Here is a 26,261-nt window from a genome sequence, read left to right as displayed (position 1 = left end):
CAGCATCATAAGGATATGTAAATGCTAATGCTATGCACTACAGGCAAATCTTTCAACATGTGATATACATCTTTTTTTTTGTCTTTCTGCACATTCCATACATTTTATAAGCCCTTTTTCTGCATTAGTTTAAATATATGAAAAATACATGATTTTTTATCATCCCAGAAGAATGTTATGGAATTGTTGGCATTCCTTAACTAGGAAGGGGTACACATCCTACAAGAATAAAAAAATAACAATTTAAGGTTCCAGTTCCGCTCTAATTGGGCAGTTACATCATAAATTTACAAATGTTTAGTATATAGGGCAAATCCGTGAAATTCAGCACTATAAACACAGAATATTAAAGACATATAGTTAAATCTTATTTCAGAGGTTTTGCTAATATTGCATGTTAATGGTCCTAAAAGTTCACTTAATAATCCTATCTGTTTAAGCAGAATGATGTGGTGTGTACATAGATAAAGCCATGTAGCAGTCACCAGGCTAGTTTTAATTGCAATTGCCTGAAGGAGAAAACAGAAATAATCTACATATTTATATTTTTTCAAAGAAAAAAAGTTAAAACATGCTAGCTGTTGTGGCACCCAGTGAAATTACTGAAACTGGAAACTATATGAGCTAGTTTTCGTTATCATGCTGGTGTGAATGACCTGAGACGTACCTCCCTGGACTACATGAAAAGAGACATAAAGGAGCTCTCTGAGCATGTAGCCCAGGCCGGTATGACCCTGACCTTGAGTAGCATCTTACCCTCACCAAGAATGATGCCACAATATGAAGACAAGATGATCAATTTCAACAATTGGCTTAAGTACTGGTGTCATTCAAAGGGGATCCAATGCCTGTCAGCTTGGGATGATATGCTCGACAAGCCACGATGCTTCGCTAGGGACGGCTTGCACCTGTCACCCCTGGGCTTCGGATATTGGCAAAGGCTCTTGCTACCCCATAGTGCCTTTTTAGGCAAGGCTCAAAAGACAAACCCACCTCCATAGGTATCACAAGGGATAAGAAACTAAGAGTAATGCTACTCAACGCCAGAAGTCTAAACCTCAAGATGCACGAACTCGAAACTCTCCTTAGCATGGAGAACATCGATATCTGTGCAGTAACAGAAACCTGGTTCAGGGCTCCGAGAGCACCCCAGCACTACCAGGTTTTACCTCATACCATGCTTTTCGCCCCAAAACTTGGACCGAACCACAAAAGGAGGGGGAGTATCGATATTCATCAAAGATACCCACACCTCCAGGTTGGTGGCAAAGCACAAAGCATCAGAGACTATCCATGTGCAACTAACAGTGGGTAAAACTGCCTTCCAGTTTATAGCCTGCTACAGACCACTCCTCCCAAACCCAGGAACCCCACTCGGCCTTCCTGAGAACACTGGAAAATATGAAGGTCTCTCCAAACACCATTATATTGGGCGACTTCAACTACCCAAACATAGACTGGGAGCATTACTCTAGCTCCAACACCCCAGCCCAAAGGTTCCTAGAATTTATAAACTCAAATGCTATGGAACAACTTGTTACCACTCCCACAAGAGGGGAAAACATACTGGACCTGATCATCACCAACATGGGGACTCTATGCTCCAGACCAGAAGTGTGTCCCTCACTGGTAAGATCAGACCATAAACTAATCTCACTGGATATTCACATCCCGACCCCACCCCTGCCCAGAAAACCACAGTGAAAAACTTCTCTAAAGCAAATTTTACACTCCTCAAAATTGAGGTGGAATCCTTCAAAGCCCCGGCCTGTGGAAAATACAGCCCAGACCGCAGAATCCTTTATAAACGCATTCTATGAACACCTTCAGGAATGTATGTATCATGATCCCAAATAAAACCAAGACCCAATCCTCCAAAGGCAGACGTCCTGTCTGGTGGACCCCAGCCATAAACAAACTATACAATAGAAGGAGGAAGCTACTAAATGAAAAAAAAGGGAAGGCATCACTGATCAGTATTAGCAAAAAACTACGGGCACACATAAAATTGTCTAAGGCCAGCTTCGAGAGAAAAATTGCACAGGATACTAAGGATAATCACAAGGCTTTCTTTAGTTATGTTAGGAACCTGGGTGGTAATTCCCAGATATGCTCAGAATTAGTCCAAAATGACAAAAAATACACCGAACCCACAGACATTGCCAACATCCTAGCTGACAGGTTCAGCGCAAACTTCCCTCCCCACCAAAAGGGCAAATATCTATCCCAGCAGAGTGCTGCCCCTGACATCTCAGATGCTCAGGTAAGAGCCGCCTCCAAAGCAAAACACAGCATCAATGGGACCAGATGGTGTCCCGGCTGCCCTACATGAACTCAAGGAAGAGCGAAACCCAAACATAAAACTACTGTTCAATCTCAGCCTTACTACAGGATATGTGCCCAAAGAGTGGCGTACAGCAACAGTGGTCCCTCTCCATAAAGGTGGTGCCTCGACGGATCCTGGAAACTATCGCCCCATAAGCCTGACTAGCTTGGTCTGCAAAGCTATGGAAAGGATCATCATGGACCTCATAAATAAAGATATTGGGGACCTACAAACACTGGATCCTACCCAGTTCGGCTTTGTTAAGGGCAGATCCTGCCTCTTAAACCTGGTTGATTTCTTTGAAACAGTCACCAAGGCCATTGACGAGGGAAGGTGGTCCACACAGCCTACCTGGACCTCGCAAAAGCCTTCGATACAATACCCCACTGGCATTATAGATAAGCTCACCAGCTTAAATATAAACCCCTATGTCACTAGATGGATTGCAAACTGGCTCAAGGACAGAACCCACATGGTTAGAATTGCTGGAGCCATGTCAGACTCCAAACCAGTTACAAGTGGTGTCCCACAAGGCTCAGTCCTGGGACCTCTCTTGTTCGGTATATATTTTCGGAGGTACAGGCCAACACGGAAGGACTGTGGCTGACCAAGTTCGCAGATGACTGCAAACTGGGTGCCATAATCGACTCTCCAGCCGACACAAGCATCCTCCAAAAGGGCCTCATAGAAACAGACAACTGGTGCCAGTGCCATGGCCTCAAGCTAAATGCCAAAAGTGTATAGTCATCCCCTTTGGCAAAAACAAAGTGCCCACAAATTACCACATAGGTGGAAATCCATTAAGTACAGAAGAAGTAATTAGGGACCTGGGGACCCAAGTTGATAGCAATCTCTCATTTGACAACCACGTGGCCAAAGTGGTTAGAAAAACATTTTATATAGCCCACCTAATCATGAAGGGATTCACATCTAGATTAGGACGTCATCGTGCCTCTTTACTCATCCCTCATCAGGCCCATAATTGAGTACAATGCTCCTTTTGGGATGTACCTTACCAGACACCTGCAGCAACTGGAAAGACCCCAAAAGTACCTCACCAAGAGGATCAAAGGGCTCAAACAGATGCCATATGCTGCCCGGTTAAAGAAACTCCAGCTCTACTCAGTGGCATACCGCCTGTTCAGAGGCGATATGTGCCTGACGATAAAGCCATGTCCAACCCGCAATTAATGGACATGCTGCACCTCAGAAAATCCAAATCCCATCGAGCTACGCCGAGAGACTTGAACCTCAGCACTGAAATAAATAGGACATGCTGGAGGGACAGATTCATAACCCAGAGGCTCCCTTCACTCTGGAATAAAATCCCAGTCCAGGTTAGGCAGAGTCCCTCATTGACTCTCTTCAAGAGGAATCTTGATGAGTGGATGGGAGATCGTAGGTTTACCCCGGGTATCACTTCTGTGTCACTGTTGGATAGAGGCACAGTATACTAACCTCGAAAAAGGGCATAGCAAAATAAATTTAAAATGGGTGGCGAAAGCCAAACACATTCTGGCTAGGCTTATAAATGCCCTAGGGCAGATAGCCTAGTATGAACCTATGAACCTATGAACCTATAAGGGCTTCAGGTTTATAGTCTTTATCCTCAGGTGTAGAGATCCTCTGTATCAGGCTCATAAAAGGACTTTACTAGTGTATTTTGAAAAAAGTAAAATACTCACACTCATTTTACATTTTCAAAACAACTACATTGCCTTTATTCATGGCATACTAGAAAGAATTAATTCTCTGCCTGCAAGCTCCGTGCTTGTTTATTGTAATTTTGGACATATTCTACAAGAGTCATTGTGTATATTGGACCTTAGTGCACTTAATTTACCATATAATGCACTTGTTCTGTAAACCTTGCTTTTCAATGTCTTTAATAAAATGCATTATTATTTCTTCTTATTGTTGTTGTTATTGCTGATAGTAATTCAATCAGCAGCCTATTCACAATGGAAGCAGTACTGTAAAACATCACAGGATGCGTAGCTGAATGCTGTTGTCCTTATATATCTGCAAGAAAAAAGCATCTGTATCCTCAAAACAGAGTGCCTGTTTTTATGAAGTCATAGTCTGTATTGGTGCTGCTTCGACATTTAAAATCATTGACTGACAGAGACGTTATCATTTAAGTCTTCTTACTTTTTTCCTAAGCATAAAAGTTTTTTGCCCTTTCCCCTATTTAATACATTTGCATGATTAAGTAGCTGCAAATAAACTATGATAAATGGTTCCACATGTGTAAATTTTAATTTAGAACAAATAATACATGGTTGAATTATTTGGACTATTAAAGTTGTTTTTATTTCAGGAATTCATGGACATTACTAGGGCTGATATCTGTAGAGCATTAAATTACATTTACATTTGCCGATATGTGATATGCACAGGGTGATTTGCTAAAATCTGCACTTTTTTGCTACTTGTTTCTTTCTCTTCATCAGTTAAAGGCACAGCCTGCAGTTATTATATTTAAGTTGAAATGCAAGGGGCGGAATGTATACAGATATATGACATTATCTTCAAGAGGGAATAAAATATGAATGTACTCCATCATACAGCTGTCATTCAGTAAAGTAAGGGCCATGACCTGAAGTAATGTTGTACCTGCAGATTTGTTATCTACTGCTTTATGACATGATGAAGAAATGATGGCAGCTGCAGGGCAAATATTACAAAATAACTTGGGAATTTTTTAAAATACTACCTTCCTCCCCCGATACACTGAAGTAGAATCCTATTATGCAGTCATTATTTTAATCGGCAAGTGTATTGACAAGTAAGAAGTATAAAACAGAAGATAAATGCAAGGTGCAGGGAGCAGTACTTTTAAACTAGCTTTTCAACACTGCAAGAGTTAAAGGAAAAGAAAAGTGTGGCAAAGCAAAGGTTTCAAGCCTGGAAACAGTTGATTCCATAATAGACAGCCATTAAGTGCTTAAAAATCTGTCAGATATTATATAATGAAAGTTTGTCAGCAATTATAGTCTGAATATAGAGAAGATAAAACCATAGTCCTAACTTTAGACCAGATACCCTGACTTTGATTCAGTGGCGGCTGGTGACTTCAAATCAAAGGGGGGCTGCAGGAGACAGCTGAATGGGTGGTGTCAATGGGAAGGGGTGTGGCCAACCAGAAAGGGGAGGAGCTATGCTCAAAACCACAAAAACTGACTAAATACATTGCCCTGGGTGCCAAACCATCATTATGAGAGTCCAATCAAGACAAAATGAAGTGTAGAAGAATAAAAATATTTTAGTGCATTGGCTGCATGACAGCCTACTTAATATCTAGATGGAAACAAAAAGGTTGTGAGGCATGAAAAAATAAATTACTTTTAAATACATTAATGGAATGCCAGTCAAAATCAAGTAGCACTCAACTCAAATCAGTTCTTGCACTGCAGTTTTAATTATAATTTATATTCAGCTTTATTAAAGTACAAAGTAACATGCTGAAAGTAGAAATGTCTGATGCCTCCACTTGTAAAAATGTTTCTTATCCAAAAAAAGACCTGCTGCCTGACAACTATCTACTTGTTTCATGGGGAAAACATGATCAAAGTAAAAAATGAAAAGCAAACAAGAAATAAGCTCAGTATACATTGCTTAAAAGGATTACTGTACAGGTTATGGACCACACATTTGGTATTCGGTTTAGTTTACGGGTAAAGCCTGCAGAGATGACTGGATGTCTCAAAGTGTAATGAGCTTCTTAAAATAATGTAATCTGTCCTTTACTACAAATACTGTCACATGCATTTCAGTACCCAAGGCTTATACATTATCTAGTTAAGTATTCTCTACATGGCAACAGAAAGGCTTTCAATGTTGACAATTCTTTAACAGTATGCTTATTAAAGCTTACTTGCATCTTACGATCTCAGCCAAGCTTACCTGATGGTCATTAAAGTATTGCTACTTAAACAGAGGGCAACAGGCACTTTGAGTAATAAGCATAAATCAACAGTACAAAAAATATGACAGAAACCAGACCATTCTGCAAAAATCAAGGACAGATGAAAAGCCACTCTAGTACTTGTGTCTACCTTGGATGGGGGCGATACTCTGCACATTTACACTGCATAACTACTCATTGCCTTGCTTCGACACATCCAGAGTCACTACATGGGGGAGTGGGGTGCAAGAAGTATGTCACAATTTGAAATGTCTCTGGCTGACTGATGGCCCTGACACATTTGTCACACCTCTCAACCTCAGAGCAAGAAATCTAGACAAAGCCATACAAAGAAGTGGGACAAAGGCCCAAAAATAAGGACAATTTTTAAATACTGCTCTTATAAACTTAGAAAGATAATAGAATAGGTCTTGCATTAGTATTAATTTTCTGAATGGTATAAAATCTGAAACTCAAATGTCTGTCATTATTTTCTAACTTCAGTCTAATGATTTGTCACTAATTTGCCAAAAAAAACCACAATTTTGCCAAAATAAACACAATTTTATGAAAAATGGACCAAAAATGTGATGTAAAATATAAAATAGCCACACAATACAGCTGGGAACCTGTCAAAGAAGGGACACTTTAATATTACTACTGCTAACTTGAGCAGCTGACAAAATAAAATAATCTACATGCATTTCTGAAATAAAAGTAATCTATAACTCTGATTATTACAGTTATTTCTTAATTGTAAACCCTCCACGTTTTCTTCCAAAATTGCTATTTTGCGGAGGGATTACTAGGGGGAAGAGCAACATTTTGAGCCAAAATCAGGGACAGTTGAGAGGTTTGGCTATGCTTAATTCTATAAAGCTATTTATTTGCATGCACCTCTCAGCCTGTTAATGCAATAAATCTGGACAAGGCCAAATATATTGGGGGGACATATAAACAGTACTAAAAATTGCTCTTGTATAAACTGAGACAGTTGATAGAACAACAGGTCTTACTTTAGCATGCATTTTTTTGAAGGTTATGAAGTCTGAAACTCAGTGTGTCATTATTTAGTGACTTAATTCCTAAATGATTTGCCAGAAAACCACAAATTTTATGAGGAACAAACCAAAAATACGAAGCAAAAATCTATTCATTCTTTGAAAATCTGGACATTTGGGAGGTATAGTTCAGCTGGAGCTGTCTTAAAGTTTGCCACCCTTCCCCCTCACAAAATCATGGTCGAATGGAGCCTCCCCCTGCAGCCATTTCAATGATCCATTACTTGGTTATTTCACTCCATTTACCATAAATACTAATGTGCATACTGATTTACTTATATGATGATTTGGACTTCATTTGAAAGTTTTATTTTGCATTTTACAGCACAAACACTAAGACATCTGCAAAACAAACTTAGCATTAAAACTTCTCTGCCCTTGAAACTCACATTCATTGAAACAGCATTGAAACCTACATTCAAAGAAAATACATTTTACCAGTGGCAGAACTGCCCAATTCAGAACATCTTTCCAGTAAACAATGAAACAAAATGCATGCACCCATAATGACAAAACTGCCCAGTTCAGAACATTTCCATCATAAAAGTGTACTCAGACTTCTACAGTCCACCATTATCAGTAAATATGCACAATTCTACAGTCCACCATTATCAGTAAATATGCACAATCTCTGAAGTAAAAAAAGTCATCTAAATAATTCCACATTAAATAAATCTGTAACTAATGAAGAGGTTGCTGCTAGCAAACACCTTTATATTTCATGGTTTCATCGAAAAATAGTGTCTGATGCCCCTGAGGAATAAATTGCCTATATTACATTAAAAATGATAAGCTGGTAATATTGCAATAGGAAATGGATAGCAAACCGATAACATGCTCATAGTTAGTATCTTAACTTTTTCAGTACGGCAGCATTCACCCCTTGTGGGAGTAGAACCAACAACCATCTGCATCAAAAGCAAGTACACAACCTGTTGTGCTATTAACAATGCAAGCTGACTTACCATAAGCAGCACTAAACTTCTCTTCCCCTGCAGCTCTCAGCTCCTTGTAAAATCTACTCAATACTCAACTGCATCTCAACTTCGCAACACAAGAAATCTGGAAAAAGTCAAATTTATTGGGGGGGTCAAAAGCCCAAAAACCAGGGACACATTAAACATTGCTTGTATAATCTTGGAAAGTTGCTAGAATAAAATGCTGTGTTACCACCATACATTTTACTGCCAAGGTCCCTGTGCAAAAGAGTCAGAGCAACATACCACTATGCCAAATCAGCTGCTTTGTGAAAGAGAGGAAGACTGAAACTTAAATGGCTATCATTTAATGAATTCAGTTCTCACCATAGCTGTCAACCTCTTAGCACAAAACACCTGGACAAACTCAGTAATGAGGGAATACAGCCCTCAAAAGATATTCAGTGAATTCAGTTCTTGCTATAGCTGTCAACCTTAGCACAAAAAACCTGGACAAAGCCAATAATGCGGTAATACAGTCCCAAAAATAAGGACACATTTCAAATATTCATCTTATAAACTTACAAAACTGCTAGAATAGAAGGTTGTGTTACAATGTATTTTCTGAAGAATATGAAGTCTGAAATACAAATCCCTGTGAATTCTACTTCTGACGGAACAAAAGCAATTTTCAGCAGAGGCCCAGGGAGAAATACTGCAGACACATGTCTTTGTAAAATGGCAGGACACCAGAGCAAATCCACACAAACACAGGGATGAGATGCAGACTCCACACAGAAGGAACCCCAGCCAAGAATCAAACCTGAGAACCTGCAGCTGTGAAGCAACAATACTACCACTGCACAATCAAATATCAAGCACTGCAACATTTAAAAACCACAGATATTATGAGGAACAGATCAGATCAAATATGAGGCAAAAATCTGCAAATTTTTTTATAAATGGTGGTGGGTAGGGAATTCAGGTCCTTAACACCTGCATACAAGGTACAGGGTTCAAGCCTGGGTATCTCTACCCACCACCATTTGTTCTCTCTAGCCACCAGTATATAGTAACTGGGGCATTTTACACACACACACACACACTCACACTTCAGCGACTGAATCCGACCCGGTACTGCAGTAATCCTTCAGCGACCATCACCTAGTATGCTAGTAAATCTGATCAGTGACCCAGTACTCCTGCATGCTCCTTCACGTACCAGAATACTGTGACCGAAGCCTGCACACTGAAAAAGTCTCGCAAGTTCTGCGAGAGCAGCTCAGTCCTCTCATTGGCTCTGACTGCAGCTGAGGCAGTCCTGAGCTCCTCTGTGTGGTGCGGTTGTCAACGCACAGAATCCTGGTATCTCACAGCAATGATTGTTGGGTACCTGTTTGTCCCTATCCGGACTGCTGGTAAGGCAGTCATGAATTTTTTGTTTAACAGATATTTTTTTGTTTTTTTCTAGGTGGGGGGGCTGCAGTCCGGCAGTCCGATAGGACGAGCCGCCCCTGCTTTGATTACTGGTACAGGTACTGGAAAAACTAAGCTGTAAAAGTGGGGATGGACTGGGAATAGCTCATCTTTCTTTGGGGGCAATGGCCATGTTGGATTCCTCACTGGGACGAGATGACCACATTTGCAGCCATAGCTTCCTACATTCCAGAATTATCATCTGTGGAAGCAGGCATGCACACCCCATGAGGTATCGTGGAAATCCAAGCCATGACAACTGGGGATGAGAATAGGCTAAGGATGAGAATCTGTACAACTGACAAACTGGGCCCACTCCCTACCACCTGACTCCCATCTCACAAACTGGGCCCACTCCCTACCGCCTGACTCCCATCTCACAAACTGGGCCCACTCCCTACCGCCTGACTCCCATCTCACAAACTGGGCCCACTCCCTACCGCCTGACTCCCATCTCACAAACTGGGCCCACTCCCTACCGCCTGACTCCCATCTCACAAAATGGGCCCACTCCCTACCACCTGACTCCCATCTCACAAACTGGGCCCACTCCCTACCGCCTGACTCCCATCTCACAAACTGGGCCCACTCCCTACCGCCTGACTCCCATCTCACAAACTGGGCCCACTCCCTACCGCCTGACTCCCATCTCACAAACTGGGCCCACTCCCTACCGCCTGACTCCCATCTCAGATGGGACTGACTGGACTTATTAGACTCTTGCTCAGGCCAGGGAATGAATGGGGTGTGTTTGTGGTCTGATGGAAGAATGAACAGATTAAATGGGTAGATGCTATGAAAATAAATAATCACAACTTTGTTTTTTAAAACCATAGTCTAACTATGGTCATTTTCTGATGCACTACATGTGAGTGACTTACAGAACTCTGCTAGTCTTATGCATTAAGTAAAGAAAGACTCATATTAAATGAAAAACAATAAAAGACAGAGAACAAATAATGGTGATATATGTGCACAGTCTGGAAATGTGTTCACCACTTTACATCTCATTATACTAGTCTCTCTGCAATGATTAAAGCATTAGAAGCGTCATCATGCTAGTTTACAATTATAACTATTTTCTAGATGTCACCTGTAGAACCTTAGACTCACCCAGCGGGAAGTAGAAAAAAGAAAAAATGAGTACAAAACCTTTGCATCAAATTCTGCTTAATCAGGTGACAACACAATGTCTTGTGAGCCATTATATGTTTACATTTTAGCAAAAAAAATCTCACAAGTCACAAATGATGTTCATGCAGTTGTTATAATTATAGTAAAAACTCCAGTGTATGTGTCATTCAAAAATATTGCATATGCATTTCCAAATTGCTTGCTTACTTAGCTATGCATGTACTTACCTGTACATCGTGCCCATTCTTAAGAGAATGCAGACGCAGGTGAACAAATACATATGCCAGATTAAAAATTTCTCTAATTTATTGATTTATTCTGTGTTGATCAGGTTAGTCCCACTAAGCTAGTTGCCTCTTTTCAGGGGAGAACCAAAGTGGGCTGCAACCAACTGGCATAGAGTATCAGGTGTAGTCTATGACAGAAGAATGCCAAAGAAGCTGAAAAGTAAGGTGTACAAGACAGTGGTGCGACCAGTACTACTGTATGGTACAGAAACCTGGACAGTAAAGGTAGAACAGTTGAAGAAGCTAGAGGTGATGGAAATGAAGTGCCTGATAAAGGTGGTAGGATGCACACTGCGGGACAGGCGAAGAAATGAGGACATAAGAGCAGAAGCCAAAGTAGCTCCAATTGCAGAAAAGATCAAAGAGAACAGATTACGATGGTATGGGCATGTGTAGAAAAGCAGAAGACAATCTGGTGAGGGAGATTTGGGACAGACAGGAAGAAGGTAAGAGGAAGCGAGGGCGTCCAGCAAAGAGGTGGATGGATTGTGTGAAAGAAGATCTGTGACAGTCAGGCATGAGTGTTGAAGAAGGCAGGAGAGTGGCACTGAATCGAGAGAGTTGGCGACAGTTAATACGATACCCCGACCCCATGTAAATGGGAAAAATTGGGATGATGATGATGATGATGATGATTTATAATACGAAGGAAAATTTGAGCAGGCCCTTGGAAAACTTCCCCCTACTCTTGAGCTAACACCAGCTCCGGCAGATGGACCCTCAGTTTAACACCTCATCAAGAGGATGACACACTCAGGAGTGCAGCACTATAGTGCCAGCAATCCATTTAGCTGGTGTGGCAATAGAACCCGCAGCCTTCTGAATCAAAGGTGATTGTGCTACCTGTTGCCCCACTAACACTATTAAAACTCATATCACAGTGAGTGTTGTGATAAATACAGTTTGCCAGCTCCTTACTTTTGTCACATGCATATCATTATGATCATCATCATCATCATCACACCTACATTATCAGAGGCTGGGTTCCAAACATACTGAGAATAGCATGGAGTAACATGCTTCACTGAGCAGTTACTCCATGCCTGACTATGAAAGATAGGGCTCGGTCATTCTCCATTTAGAATAAACGAATAGGGGCTGCCAGAGCCCTAAACTCTATTTCAAAAGAGGAATCGGGCTCACTAAACTAACCAAAAGCTCGGTTACCCACTGCCAAGGCTTGTCTTATACTTCAGATGCCATACCTCGGTGTTCTCACAACATCTGTAGTCTTTGTTCTGCTTTTATAGTGCCTTCACTGTTATTAATATTAAGCCACACATATTTTTTTCCTTGTAGTATCGTTTAGATTTTTTTAATGTCCAGCGTTACTTTGGTGCTTTTAATCATTTTCATTTTCTATGCCGCAGATTATAAACGTCAATGTTTTTTTTTGCCTGTTCAAATGTCATGTAGGAAGGAATATCTCTCAAACTAGGTGACCTAGACTAGACATACTGTTCTCTGTAATTCGATGTGAGGCAGATTTACCAGAACCATTGGTGATTTTTGTCATTTAGTTATTATTAGTGACTATCTACAGCTGCATATCTTGAATTTTTTTCATTTCTTTTTTAAAACATCTTAATTAAAATAGCATATTTTTAAAAAAGTGACATAGATAAATATACAATAATAGAAAAGAGAACCAACACTAGCATTTCCTTTGTTACTTTCATGTAGTATAAATTTGAACAGATTCATTCATGCCAGTATTATATAAATGATGTTAAATAAATCTGCATATTTTCATGTAAAATGAAACTATTTTCCAAAGAGTTTTCTATCAATGTTCATGTGAAGAACAGAGATTAGTTAATTATGCTGAAAAAATACATACACGGACAGGCCAGTTTTTTCCATCTCTTGGAAGTAGCTATGACAGGACCAATATGCTGACCTGACAGGTTTGACACTTTAAGAACACTGTGGAGGAAGGTTTAGTAATTCTTTAAAGACTACAGGTTTGTCTGTGTCAGAAAACTCTCTTTCTTTACCTCTCTTGCTCTAAAAATGGTTTAACCATATAAAACAGGAAGTCGGGGTCATTCAGTGAAAAAGATAACACTGCTACTGCTTCTAGGAGTTATGAAATTACAGAACTGAAGTACTTCATTGCAGTTAAATGGAGAACATTTCCTTATGTCCAAGATGAGTCATTAAAAGGGGACACAAACTGCACTGTAGGAGAAAGGTTAAGCTGTATGACAAATTAATTCACATCAACATGACAGGCTGCATTAGGCCTTATTATTTTCAAGCTTCTTTTTTATTTAATTGATGTTTTGCCATAAAATCAACAAAGTAGTACATTCCCAGTCCAATCCGTAATAGTCATCACAGACCAAGAGACAATTAATTAATACTGGATGTGTTTTTTTAATTGTATTTTTTTTTGTGATTGGTTAACATGATTTCATTTCAAGTATTTAAGCTCATGTATCTTTTGTGTAATTTATTATTTGCAAGTCAAGCTCCACTCGAGTAACCCCCACACGCGGCCTCAACCTGGTCTGTGACATCAATAGGACTTGCTGGCTGGACAGATTTGTATCCCAGAGACTCTCCATCTATGGAACAGACTCCCTCTCCATGTCATGCAGAGCACCTCTTTACCCCTTTTTAAGCACAATCTGGATAACTGGATGTGAAATAGAAAATACATCCCTGGGATTCTACCTGTGTCCCTGCTGGACAGGGGCATCAGGTCCTGATTTGTCTATGCATGGGCTAAATTCTTGGCTAGGTTTATAAGGGCCTCAGGGCCAATAGCCTAGTAACTTCCTATGATCCTATGAAGAAGTCTATTGCTATTGACGAAAGCATGAAATAAAGTTACATTAACTCTAAAGAGTTGCTTTAAGGCTTGATTTCTGGTTTAACAGTGGTTTCAAGTATTTCCCTCAGGAAATTATTGAAAGCACACCATTGTAAGAATATACCTCTGGAAAAATCCTGATAAACTCCAACAACTGAGCCCTCCAATTTTATGCCACAGGACAAATACATATTGCTAAAAAACCCCCCTCCTTTTCAGAATAAGAGTGCGATTTCAGAAGCACTTGCCTGCGACAATGGCCAAATTTCTTTCTAAACCTATGTATACAGTGGTGGCAGTGAAGAGTTACTGAATAGCTGGGTAACTACAGCAGAGCTAGTAAGAGAGATGGCTAGAAAGGTGCTTGGTGTGACATCTGGAAAGAGGAAGGAGGACAAGGAGACCTGGTGGTGGAATGAAGAAGTACAGGAGAGTATACAGAGAAAGAGGTTGGCGAAGAAGAAGTGGGATTGTCAAAGAGATGAAGAAAGTAGACAAGAGTATAAGGAGATGAGGTGCATGGCAAAGAGAGAGGTGGCAAAGGCTAAGGATAAGGCGTATGAAGAGTTGTATAAAAGATTGGACACTAAGGAGTGAGAAAAGGACCTGTACCGATTGGCTAGACAGAGGGACCGAGCTAGTAAAGATGTACAGCAGGTAAGGGTGATAAAGGATAATGAGGGAAATGTACTCACAAGCGAGGAGAGTGTGTTGAGCAGATGGAAAGAGTACTTTGAAGGGATGATGAATGAAGAGAATGAGAGGGACAGAAGGTTGGATGATGTGTGGATAGTGAATCATGAAGTGCAGTGGATTAGCAAGGAGGAAGTAAGGATAGCTATGAAGAGGATGAAGAACGGAAAGGCTGTTGGTCCAGATGACATACCTGTGGAAGCATGGAGGTGTTTAGGTGAAATGGCAGTGGAGTTTTAACTAGATTGTTTAATGAAATCTTGGAAAGTGAGAGGATGCCTGAGGAATGGAGAAAAAGTGTTTTGGTACCGATTTTAAAGAATAAGGGTGATGTGCAGACCTGTAGTAACTACAGAGGGATTAAACTGATCAGTCACAGCATGAAGTTATGGGAAAGAGTAGTGTAAGCCAGGTTAAGAAGGGAGGTGATGATTAGTGATCAGCAGTATGGTTTCATGCCAGGAAAGAGCACTACAGATGCGATCTTTGCTCTGAGAGTGTTGATGGAGAAGTACAGAGAAGGTCAGAAGGAGTTGCATTGTGTCTTTGTGGATTTAGAGAAAGAATATGACAGGGTGCCTAGAGAGGAGTTGTGGTATTGTATGAGAACGTTGGGAGTGTCAGAGAAGTATGTAAGAGTGGTACAGGATATATACGAGGGCAGTGTGACAGCGGTGAGGTCTGCGGTGGGAGTGATGGATGCGTTTAAGGTGGAGGTGGGATTACATCAAGGATCAGCTCTGAGCCCTTTCTTATTTGCAATGGTGATGGACAGGTTGACAGACAAGATCAGACAGGAGTCCCCATGGACTATCATGTTTGCAGATTACATTGTGATCTGTAGTGAGAGTAGGGAACAGGTGGAGGAGACCCTGGAGAGGTGGAGATATGCTCTAGAGAGAAGAGGAATGAAGGTCAGCAGGACTAAGACAGAATATATGTGTGTGAATGAGAGGGAGGATAGAGGAATGGTGAGGATGCAGGGAGTAGAGGTGGTGAAGGTGGATGAGTTTAAGTACTTGGGATCAACAGTTCAGAGTAATGGTGAGTGTGGAAGAGAGGTGAAGAAGAGAGTACAGGCAGGATGGAGTGGGTGGAGAAGAGTGTCAGGAGTGATTTGTGACAGACAAGTACCAGTAAGAGTGAAAGGGAAGGTCTACAAGAGGGTAGTGAGACCAGCTATGTTATATGGGTTGGAGACAGTGGCATTGACAAAAGGGCAGGAGTCAGAGCTTGACGTGGCAGAGTTGAAAAAGTTAAGATTTGCACTGGGTGTGACGAGGATGGACAGGATTAGGAATAAGTATATTAGAGGGTCAGCCCAGGTTGGAAGGTTTGGAGACAAAGCCAGAGAGGTAAGATTGGTTTGGACATGTGCTGAGGAGGGATGCAGAGTATATTGGGAAAAAGATGCTAAGGATGAAGCTGCCAGGTAATAGGAAAAGAGGGAGGCCTAAGATAAGGTTTATGGATGTGGTGAGAAAGGACATGCAGGTGGTTGGTGTGACAGAGCAAGATGCAGAGGACAGTAAGAAATGGAAACAGTTGATCTGCTGTGGAGATCCCTAACTGGAGCAGCCGAAAGAAGACGAAGTATACAGTCGACCTGTCAACCATTATATTAGTGGGAGAATTAAGAGCTGGCATCAATTTATTGTAAAGGTAAGATATAGGATCCTTATCTGCAATTGATTCAGGGATTCCAGAGAGCTGGATTTTTCCACACTGGTGTATGTTCTCCAGATCTGAGATTTTAGACTGCAAAGTAGCAATACAGCTCTCCCAAAGAGCTTTTTGAGTTGTCTAGCAAGTCCAATTTCTCCATAAAATCCAATTGAACTTGTAATAGGTCTACTTATATTTTAAAAATAAAGTCTTGCTGGCCCCTCATTTGTAGTGACATTTCTTGCAGCATGCCAAGTACTTTGTGTAGCATCTGTTGATCTGTCGATCGTCAGCCCCTCATTTCTAGTGACATGTCTTGCAGTGTGCCAAGTACTTTGTGCAGCATCTGTTGATCTGTTGATCGCTGGCCCCTTATTTCTAATGACACGTCTTGCAGCATGCCAAGTACTTTGTGTAGCATCTCTTGATCTGTTGATTGCTGGCCCCTCATTTCTAGTGACACGTCTTGCAGCATGCCAAGTACTTTGTGTAGCATCTGTTGTTCTGTTGATCACCAGCCCCTCATTTCTAGTGACACATCTTGCAGCATGCCAAGTATTTGTTATAGCATCTGTTGATCTGTTGATCACCAGCCCCTCATTTCTAGTGACACATCTTGCAGCATGCCAAGTATTTCTTATAGCATCTGTTGATCACTGGCCCCTCATTTCTAGTGACATGTCTTGCAGCGTGCCAAGTACTTTTGTAGCATCTGTTGATCGCTGACCCCTCATTTCTAGTGATACGTCTTGCAGTGTGCCGAGTACTTTGTGTAGCATCTGTTGATCACCAGCCCCTCATTTCTAGTGATGCATCTTGCAGCATGCCAAGTACTTTGTATAGTATCTGTTGATCTGTTGATCACCGGCCCCTCATTTCTAGTGACATGTCTTGCAGTGTGCCATGTACTTTGTGTAGCATCTGTTGATCAGTTGTTTGGGATTTTGGAATCTATATGGACAGTGACCTAACTTTTGACCAGCATGTATACATTATTGTAAGAAAGTCTTTCTATATTGCACAGCTAATAAACACAGAGATTGTATCTACATCTAGGGATGTCATTGTCCCCTTTACTCAGTGCTCATTAGGCCAAGCATTGAATATAATTACCACTTTGAAATGTATCTCTTCAGACACATGCAATAACTGAACACCCAGAGAGATACCTTACTGAAAGTATACAAAGCCTAAACAACATGTCTTTCATGCATCAACTCAGAGCTCTGTCAATATAGTTGGTATCCTACAGACTGCTAAGAGGTAACCTGTGTCTGGTATGGAATGCATCATATGACCCATTCCTGATGGATTTACTGCACATCAGTAAGTCAAATGTCATCAGAAATACTTGGTCTAGATCTAAACCTCTTCTGGAACATTACGAGAATCATCTGAAGGGACATGAATATCTCAGAGAGGATACCACTGCTCTGGAGAATATTCTCCATCCAGGTAAAAACAAACTTCATCCCTGTGCATATTTGAGTGCAACTTAGATCAGTGGATAGAAAGCATAACAAGGACGGCCTCCTTACTATTAATGGGCAGAAGCAGCTTCTAAATGCTTTATCCCATGTATTGATCACCTCAAATTATCTACGGCTTGATCCCAGTTATTCTCATTAGGGGCATATATAATTATCAACCATGGGATGGATAAGGCCAAGCTATATCCAAATAATCCTATTTCAAGCACACAAACAGAAATTGGCTAGGCTTAAAATGGCCTGCAAACTCAGCTAACCCAGTACTTACCTATGAACCTATGATCTGAATCTAGTTTAGTCTCATCCTCCATGTTCCCGACCATGCATGTAGTTGACTAGAGTTGGTGAATAAAAAAAAATACTTAACCTATCAATAAAACAAACTTTCTTTGAGAGCTCAGTGGTAAAAGAGAAAAATCAAATCACCATGTTGTGCTGCAAGCCCCCTCCACCCCATATTGGCCATTTTAACATTAAACAACTTCAATACAATATAAAACTGTTAAAACAATTTTGGTGCATTAGTGCTACACAGAATATCAAGTTAAGATGAAAAAACAAATTTTTGGAGTTTCATGTGAGTTTTTCTTTAAATAACTATGTAATGGTTTATAGAGTGTTTCTACCATTACTGTTTCCTATATACTATACACCATGGATAACAGTTTTTTTTTCTATTTGGGCATGGCTCTCTTTTGATCACCACATTGCCACTGTGGTCAGAAAGTCCTTCTATATGGCACATCTCATTACTAAGGGTTTTGCATCCAGGAAGAAAGAGGTCATTGTCTCTCTTTACTCTACCCTCATTAGGCCAATCATCGAGTACAATGCCCCATTTGGCACGTACCTCATTAGACTCCTGCAACAACTGCAGCAGCTGCAAAAGTACCTCACAAAGAGTACCTAGGCCTTAAACATTTGTCCTATATGGACGGACTCAAAAAACTCCAACTATTCTCTGTCTCATATCGCCTACTTAGAGGCAATCTCTGCTTGACTTACAAAGCCGTGTCTGACCCAGCTCTGTTACAAATGCTACTTCTAAAGAAATCCCAGTCCCTTCACACCACACGCTCCAGAGACCTCAACCTCATTACCACAATCAACAGAACATGCTGGAAAGACGGGTTCATAACCCAGAGACTGCCCATGCTATGGAATAGACTTAATTTACATGTCAAGCAGAGCACCTCACTGGCCCTCATCAAGAGAAATCTTGATGAGTGGATGGGAAATAGAAAATTCACCCCGGGGATCACTCCAGTGGATTTACTCGATAGAGGCACTGGGAACTAAGGTCAGGTGGCACGATGCCAGGGTAATCCTATGGGCTAGGCTTGTAAAGGCTCCAGGGTTATTAGCCTAGTACACACCTATGAACCTATGAACCTAATCCATGGTATTCTATAAAGGCAATTAAGAAATTAGCAACTAGTTTGCAGTCTTACAGAATCACTGCACCAGTTCTGTGGCTGGCATCTACTTGACTTGCAGCTTATTTATACCAACAACATGCTTCAGTGGAAATAGCATCTGCTATTTCCTTTGTAGGCAGAAGATTGTCCTCATTTGACAGATGAGATTAGAAATGAAGTGGATTCTTCTGAAAATGAAGATGGCAGTGAACATGAACTGTTAAGTCATAAAACATTTCAAAACACTTTCCTTTTCTTCACTGTAGAAGCATTATGCACCTTGTTTCAATAATTTCCTTATCGACGAACTTATTACCAGCATGTTCAGAATAAACATTAAAAGGCACTGCATCATTCTAATAAATCTTGTGACTTCTTGTTTATCTTCAGGAATGGGGCATTTTCACTGTTCTTGTTTTCAGTTTCTAGTTTCAACTTCTTAGACATTAAGACATTAATAATGTATCTTTGCTGTATAACATGAATCTTGCATTCATTTTATACAGTTAATGTTTTACTGTCTTAATCTCTTCAGAAATTCAATCACTCAAGCACCTTGCTCTTGTTTGATAGGAATCAACATTAGTGCATCATCATCAGTTATATTAACAATACTAAATTTGTTACTGCTCTCAGAAATACTTCTGACACTGATAAAATCTCAAGTGAGAGTCCCAGAAATATAGTGTTTTCAATACATAAATTGAAAGTACAAATCATATGCTTGGAATTGTTGTGTAAAGGAATGAAGCCTTGAATATGATCTAGATGATGTAAGATTGACTAGCACATTGGATGCTACAATTTCCAAGTGGGAGAGGATATAATTGATCAATGAATGTTTGCTTGCCCATCCTGGGGAGATGGAGGTAGTCCAGACTGCTGTCGTGTTGGCATTTACTGGAGCAAAGTTGCAGAGCATGCAGTGTTTCTGCAATGGGTAGGTGCTTTACTTTGCCAAGCTATGTTTATGTGGAGTCCTGATAGTACATGTGCAGGAATAAGAAAAACATATCAAATGCCAGTGAGAAATTAGGGCTATATGAGATAAAAGAAACCATGATGGCTGCCTAGGTAGCAGCCTCCTATGATTTGCTGTCATACTACAGGGAAATTAATGAGATGAACTACCGACCCATTCCATGGGTACATTTTTCTTAATCACAGCTATATGCTCCATGCAGTTCAGCTCCTCAATTATATTATGCAAAGCTGTCAGAGTATTTTGCAGCATGGCATACTGTAGGATCTGTCTAGTTATAATGGATTTCTAGTAAGGATCTAATTGTCAGCAAATAAATCTTATTATTCTTGAACATACCGCTGAACCTCTTAGCAGAGTAATTCTGGACAGAGCATAAATTACTTTGGTGGGGGCGGGGCAAAAACCACATATTAGGGACAGATTTTAAATATTGGTCTTATAAACTCAGAACTTTGGTAGAACAAGAGATTTTACATATGAAACTCAAAAATTTATCATTATTTAGTGACTTTAATCCTTAATGATTTTCCATCAAACCACACATTTTAAGAGGAAATTAGCAAAAATATGAGACAAAAACCTGGGTATTCTGCACAATTATGGGGAATTACAAGGTATGACCTTTAAGCAAATCAAATGCACTGTATAATCACATACATGAGTGCATGGATCCTATCTCCAACAGAACCAAGTCACTATCCTCCAAAAAAAGGAAGCCAATCTGGTGGTCCCCTGCCATAAACAAACTCTACAACAGAGGGAAGAAGCTGTTGCAAAAAAGAGTAAAATCCCAAGATTAGAGGAACTCCCTGGTTAGCCTCAGCAAGAAGCTGAGATCCCTCATAAAATCTTCCAAAGCTAGTTACAAAAATAAAATCGCCACTGATTCTAAAAACAACCACAAAGCATTCTACAGCTATGTTAAGAGTCTCAGTGGTGACACTCGGATCTGCTCTGAGCTACAGCATAATGGCACTAGATATACAGAACCAACTGATATTGCCAACATCCTGGCAGATAGGTTCAGTGCTAACTTTACCCAGCCCTCTCACCTTCCAAAGGGCCCATTTTAATACCAGAAGAATGCAAAGCCCCTGTAATCACTGATGAACAATTAAAGACTGCACTCTCCAAAGCCAAGAACACAGCATCCATGGGACCAGACAACATCCCAAGCTGTGTACTGCACGAACTACAGAACAACCTGGCACCCCACCTACGTACCATGTTCAATCATAGCCTCACCTCAGACTATGTGCTTACTGAATGGTGCACAGCAACGGTTATCCCACTCCACAAAGGAGTTGCCACCACGGACCCGAGAAACTAGCACCCCATTAGCCTGTCAAGCCTGGTCTGCAAGGCCATGGAACATATCATCTTGGAGCTTATAAACAAAGACATAGGTAACCTCCAAACCCTGGACCCCACTCAGTTCGGGTTTGTAAAAGGCAGATCATGTCTCCTAAACCTGATAGACTTCTTTGAAGCAGTCACCAAAGCCGTAGATGAGGGTAAGGTGGTTCACTCAGCCTATCTAGATCTCGCCAAGGCTTTTGACACCATCCCCCGCTCTGGAATTATAGATAAACTCACTAAACTAGGTATAAATCCCTATGTCACAAGATGGGTTGCCATCTGTCTCACTGACAGAACCCACACTGTGAAAGTAGCAGATTCTAAATCCAACTTCAGACCAGTGACAAGTGGAGTACCACAGGGTTCAGTCCTGGGTCCTCTCCTGTTTGGTATCTACTTTTCTGAAGTACAGGCCAACACAGAAGGTCTTTGACTAATGAAGTTCGCAGATGACTGCAAACTAGGAGCCATAATCAAAACTCCAAAAGATGTGGACATCCTACAGAAGGGCCTCACTGAGACAGATGCCTGGTGTCAAAGCCATGGCCTCAAGCTCAATGCCAAAAAGTGCATTGTCATTCCTTTTGGTAAAACTCAGTACCCATGAACTACCACATAGGTGGTAGTCTACTTAACACTGAAAGTGTGATGAGACCTTAGGACACAGGTGGACAGTAGTCTCTCCTCTAATAATCACATCGCCACAGTAGTCAGGAAATCCTATGTGGCCCACCTCATCACAAAAGGGTTCTCATCCAGGAAAAAAGAGGTCATTGTTCCCCTCTACTTGTCACTCATTAGACCCATTATAGAGTACAATGCCCCTTTTGGTATGTACCTCACAAGACATCTACAACAACTGGAAAGGCCACAGAAATACCTCACAAAGAGGATTACTGGCCTCAAAGAGATGCCCTATGCAGACCGTCTCAAAAAACTGCAGCTTTACTCCATTGCATATCGCCTACTCAGAGGCGATCTCTGCCTAACACACAAAGCTATGTCAAACCCAGAGCTTTTAGACATGCTCCACTTAAAGAAATCCCAATCCCTACAAGCTACACGCTCTAGGGACCTAAACCTTGTCACCACAATAAACAGAACATGCTGGGATGATAGATTCCTGTCCCAGAGGCTTCCCATACTCTGGAACAAACTACCTATCTATATCAAACAAAGCTCCTCATTAGCACTGTTCAAGAAAAATCTTGATGATTGGATGGGAGATAGTAAATTCACCCCGGGGATCACTTCTGTGGCTCTGCTCGACAGTGGCACAGGAAAATAATTTTCTTGGGTGGCGAAAGCCAGGGTACCTTTGGCTAGGCTTATATAGGCCCTAGGGCCAATAGCCTAGTACCTACCTATGAACCTATGAACCTATTATCCCAGGGGAAAACATTCAAAGGGGGATATTCCAGGTGACTCTGTCACCTCTGCTGTTTTTTCTTGCCCTTAACCCATTAAGCTGTCTGCTTAACAGATAAGATCATGGTTACAATTTGACTCACAGAAAACAACAAAGTGTAAAGACTTATCTTCTTTTTGTGGATGATTTAAAACTGTATAGTTCATCAAATGAGGAACTGAAAGCACAACTGCAATTTGTCAAAACTTTTGCAGGGGATAGAATGTCATATTGTCATGATAAATATGCAAGAACAGTGTGCAAAGCGGGAAAATTGCAGCCTTGAGAAAATATCAGTCTGGGACAGCAATATGATATAAAGGAACTTGAGCAGGAGGGAGTGTATAAATATTTAGGAACTGATGAAGGAACAACAATAAAACATGAACAATTGTGAACATAAGTTAGTAAGTAATAATTTTAGCAAAAAGAAAAATCGGTGGTATCCCTCGAAGTTTCAGAAAACCCACTATGCAACCTATACTGGGTCAAAAACAAACCAAGCAGAAACTTCACAGTGTGGAGGGTGTAAATTTCCCTCCTAGAAATATGTTATACACCTAGTTCACTAATAAAATTTGAACTTTAAAATACGTACTACAAAATAATAAAATAATAGGTTGTGCACAGTTGAGTTCAAAATGGAATATCCTTTATTGAAACATACAGTGTGTTTCAATAAAGGATATTCCATGTTGAACTCAACTGTGGACTACCTGCTATTTTATTATTTTGTAGTACGTATTTTAAAGTTCAAATTTTATTAGTGAACTAGGTGTATAACATATTTCTAGGAGGAAACTTCACACCCTCCACACTGTGAAGTTTCTGCTTGGTTTAAGCATTATTTTAGAAGACTAAAATTAATACTGAAAGCCCTGACATCTGGTAAGAAAGTCCAGGCTATAAACCAATTTGCTGTTTCTGTTCTAGCTTACAGTTTTGGGGTGATTGACTGTCCCCAAATGGTATTGGGTCAGTTGAACAGGAAAAGAAAAATCCTTCACGCTTATCAAATAATTTATAAATTCAGTGTATACCAAGATTATATATTCCTCGTTCTGAAGGAGGTATGGGCCTCCTTGAAACTGATTGCATTTTTAGATATGCAATTGTAGGACTGGATATATATACTGAAAGTTTTAAAACATGAAGACAACAAGCCTAAGATTGCTTGTCTGCTTAGTTTAGCAGAACCATGTCAGTGTCAAGCGGGAATGGAAATCATACCAGAAGTAGATAAAAAAGTCAGGCAGCAACTGAACGTGCCAAAAATCAAAAGAAAGAATATAAGGTGAAGGATCATATAAGAAGGCAAGAAATATGGAAAAGACATAAATATAGTAACAAGTCTGGAAAACTCTTGGAACAACCTCATGTTGATCAGGATCTGATGCAGGAATGGATAAGGAGATGTGAATTTAAACCGAAAGATTAATATTGGCAGCACAAGATAGTGGACTGTGTACACATTGGTTTATAAAGTCCATTGAACATATGGGAGAAACAGAAATTGTAGATTTTGTAAAACAGAAATGGAAACAGTCGAAACATCTTTTTGCTAGATGTGATACAGTAATGCAGAGGGCCTGTATATTGAAAGGCAGGAGGACTGTATACTGAAAGGCATAATAATGTGGTAAGACTGTTGCACTGGGGATTGTGCAAACATTATAATATTGAAATATTTGAGAAGCATTCGAAACATGGCCCACAAATAATGATGAAGTTTATATCATATGAGATCACCCATTACCAACAGTTCGAAAACAGATGTAAGAAAAACAGATTTAGTAGTCCATGATAAGATGACAACCGTAACATTGGCCATTGAAATTGTCTTATGTACAGAGAGATAAAGTCATAAAATGCCAGGATTTGCAGGCAGAAATGAGAGGAATAGAGAAGGAGGATACCCAGACAGTTCCAATAGTACAAGGAGCATTAGGTCTAATAAAAAAGAATGTAACCTTATTTAGATATGCTACCGATACATGCAAGTCTGTATGAATTGCAAAGAACAGTTTTGGCTGACATCAAAGACTGAAACAATACTAATTTCATGAACTATAATTGTACTTTCACTTAGGAATAGAGTCCATTCACATCATAGTAACAGAAACCCAAAAGAGTTGGAGAAATTAAACTGGATACAGCTGTGCACTGACATACTGAATTGTTTTCACCATGCCAAACCTCTGACAAGTCAAATGATTCAATGTCAATGAAACACTTGCCATGACAGTGACGTGGACATGCCACTTGCATTCAGTATTCTTTTATTTATATATGTAAACTTGCTGATCCTTCAGTTTTGCAGAATCATCAGAATAAGTAAGCAATGCAAATAAAAATGGCTTTACCTTGCTGCCTTTTGGACCTTGAACACTGTTTATTTGATTTTCACTACACTGACCTCCCGGTGAGATAATACTATTTCACAGGTGTGTTATGCACTGTTGCTAAATATCTAACTGATGATCTAGAATGTAGCTGGACCTAGTTATGTGGTTCTGTTTGGTTAGTTAGTCCTCTTGCCTATCTCCATAATTTCCTACTTTCACATAGTTGATTTTATAATTTGATACTCTGCACCTGCAAAGTCAATAAATAAATAAACAAATAAATAAATATTTCCAACCTCTGAAATGTACATCATGAAGTAAAGTGAACAAAGCAAGTGAATGCTTCACTTTTCACAGCCATTAATGATGTAAAAGGGATAAGTGCTTGAAGTGAAATAAACTTTATTAAACACAAGACAAAATAGTGGGAAGATTTCAGGACTGCACATTAGTGGGATAGGCTTAGAACAGCTTCTATTACATGGGACAGCTATACAGAAGAATGCAGAGTTCATGTACATTTATAAAATATTGGCAAAACAAGTGCTTTAGATATATTCTGGTCACTTGATTGAAGACCAAACTTACTGAAACCGAAAATGCAGAGAAAACTGGAAGCTATTTGAAATGAATTGAGGTCAATAACTACTTCCATTGAAGACAAAAGTAATATACAAAACATGATGACACAAATACTAGTAAAAATAAAATACTTAAACAATGCAACACAGCCTGTATTTTCTAAAGGTAGGCTATTCCTCCATGACCCCCATGTAAGGAGTTTCAAATCCAATACATACTTATGACTTCATTGTCACACAGCTGTGTGGTTGAGCATGTCCCCAAACTGTTATTCATGGTTTTGCAATTCATTTTTATCACAATAGCCATTTAACACCAGGACTTGCTCAGCACATATGGGTTTCAGTAAACCTAACAGCACTTAGGGTCAGGAGATTACTAGGCTATCAA

At 40.2% G+C, this 26,261-nt stretch overlaps 1 protein-coding gene across 3 annotated transcripts in view; it reads left to right on the top strand.

The window, feature by feature from the left end:
* Positions 1–26,261, top strand: part of LOC122815179 — a 1,312,396-nt gene that overhangs the window by 1,053,961 nt on the left and 232,174 nt on the right. The window lies entirely within an intron of this gene.

The sequence above is a fragment of the Protopterus annectens genome, chromosome 11.part0 (genome assembly GCF_019279795.1).
Source record: "Protopterus annectens isolate FY-2018-M chromosome 11.part0, PAN1.0, whole genome shotgun sequence".
Classification (NCBI taxonomy): Eukaryota; Metazoa; Chordata; order Ceratodontiformes; family Protopteridae; genus Protopterus; species Protopterus annectens.
The sequence above is the reverse complement of the archived record's forward strand: the minus strand, read 5'-3'. Positions and strand labels throughout refer to the sequence as shown.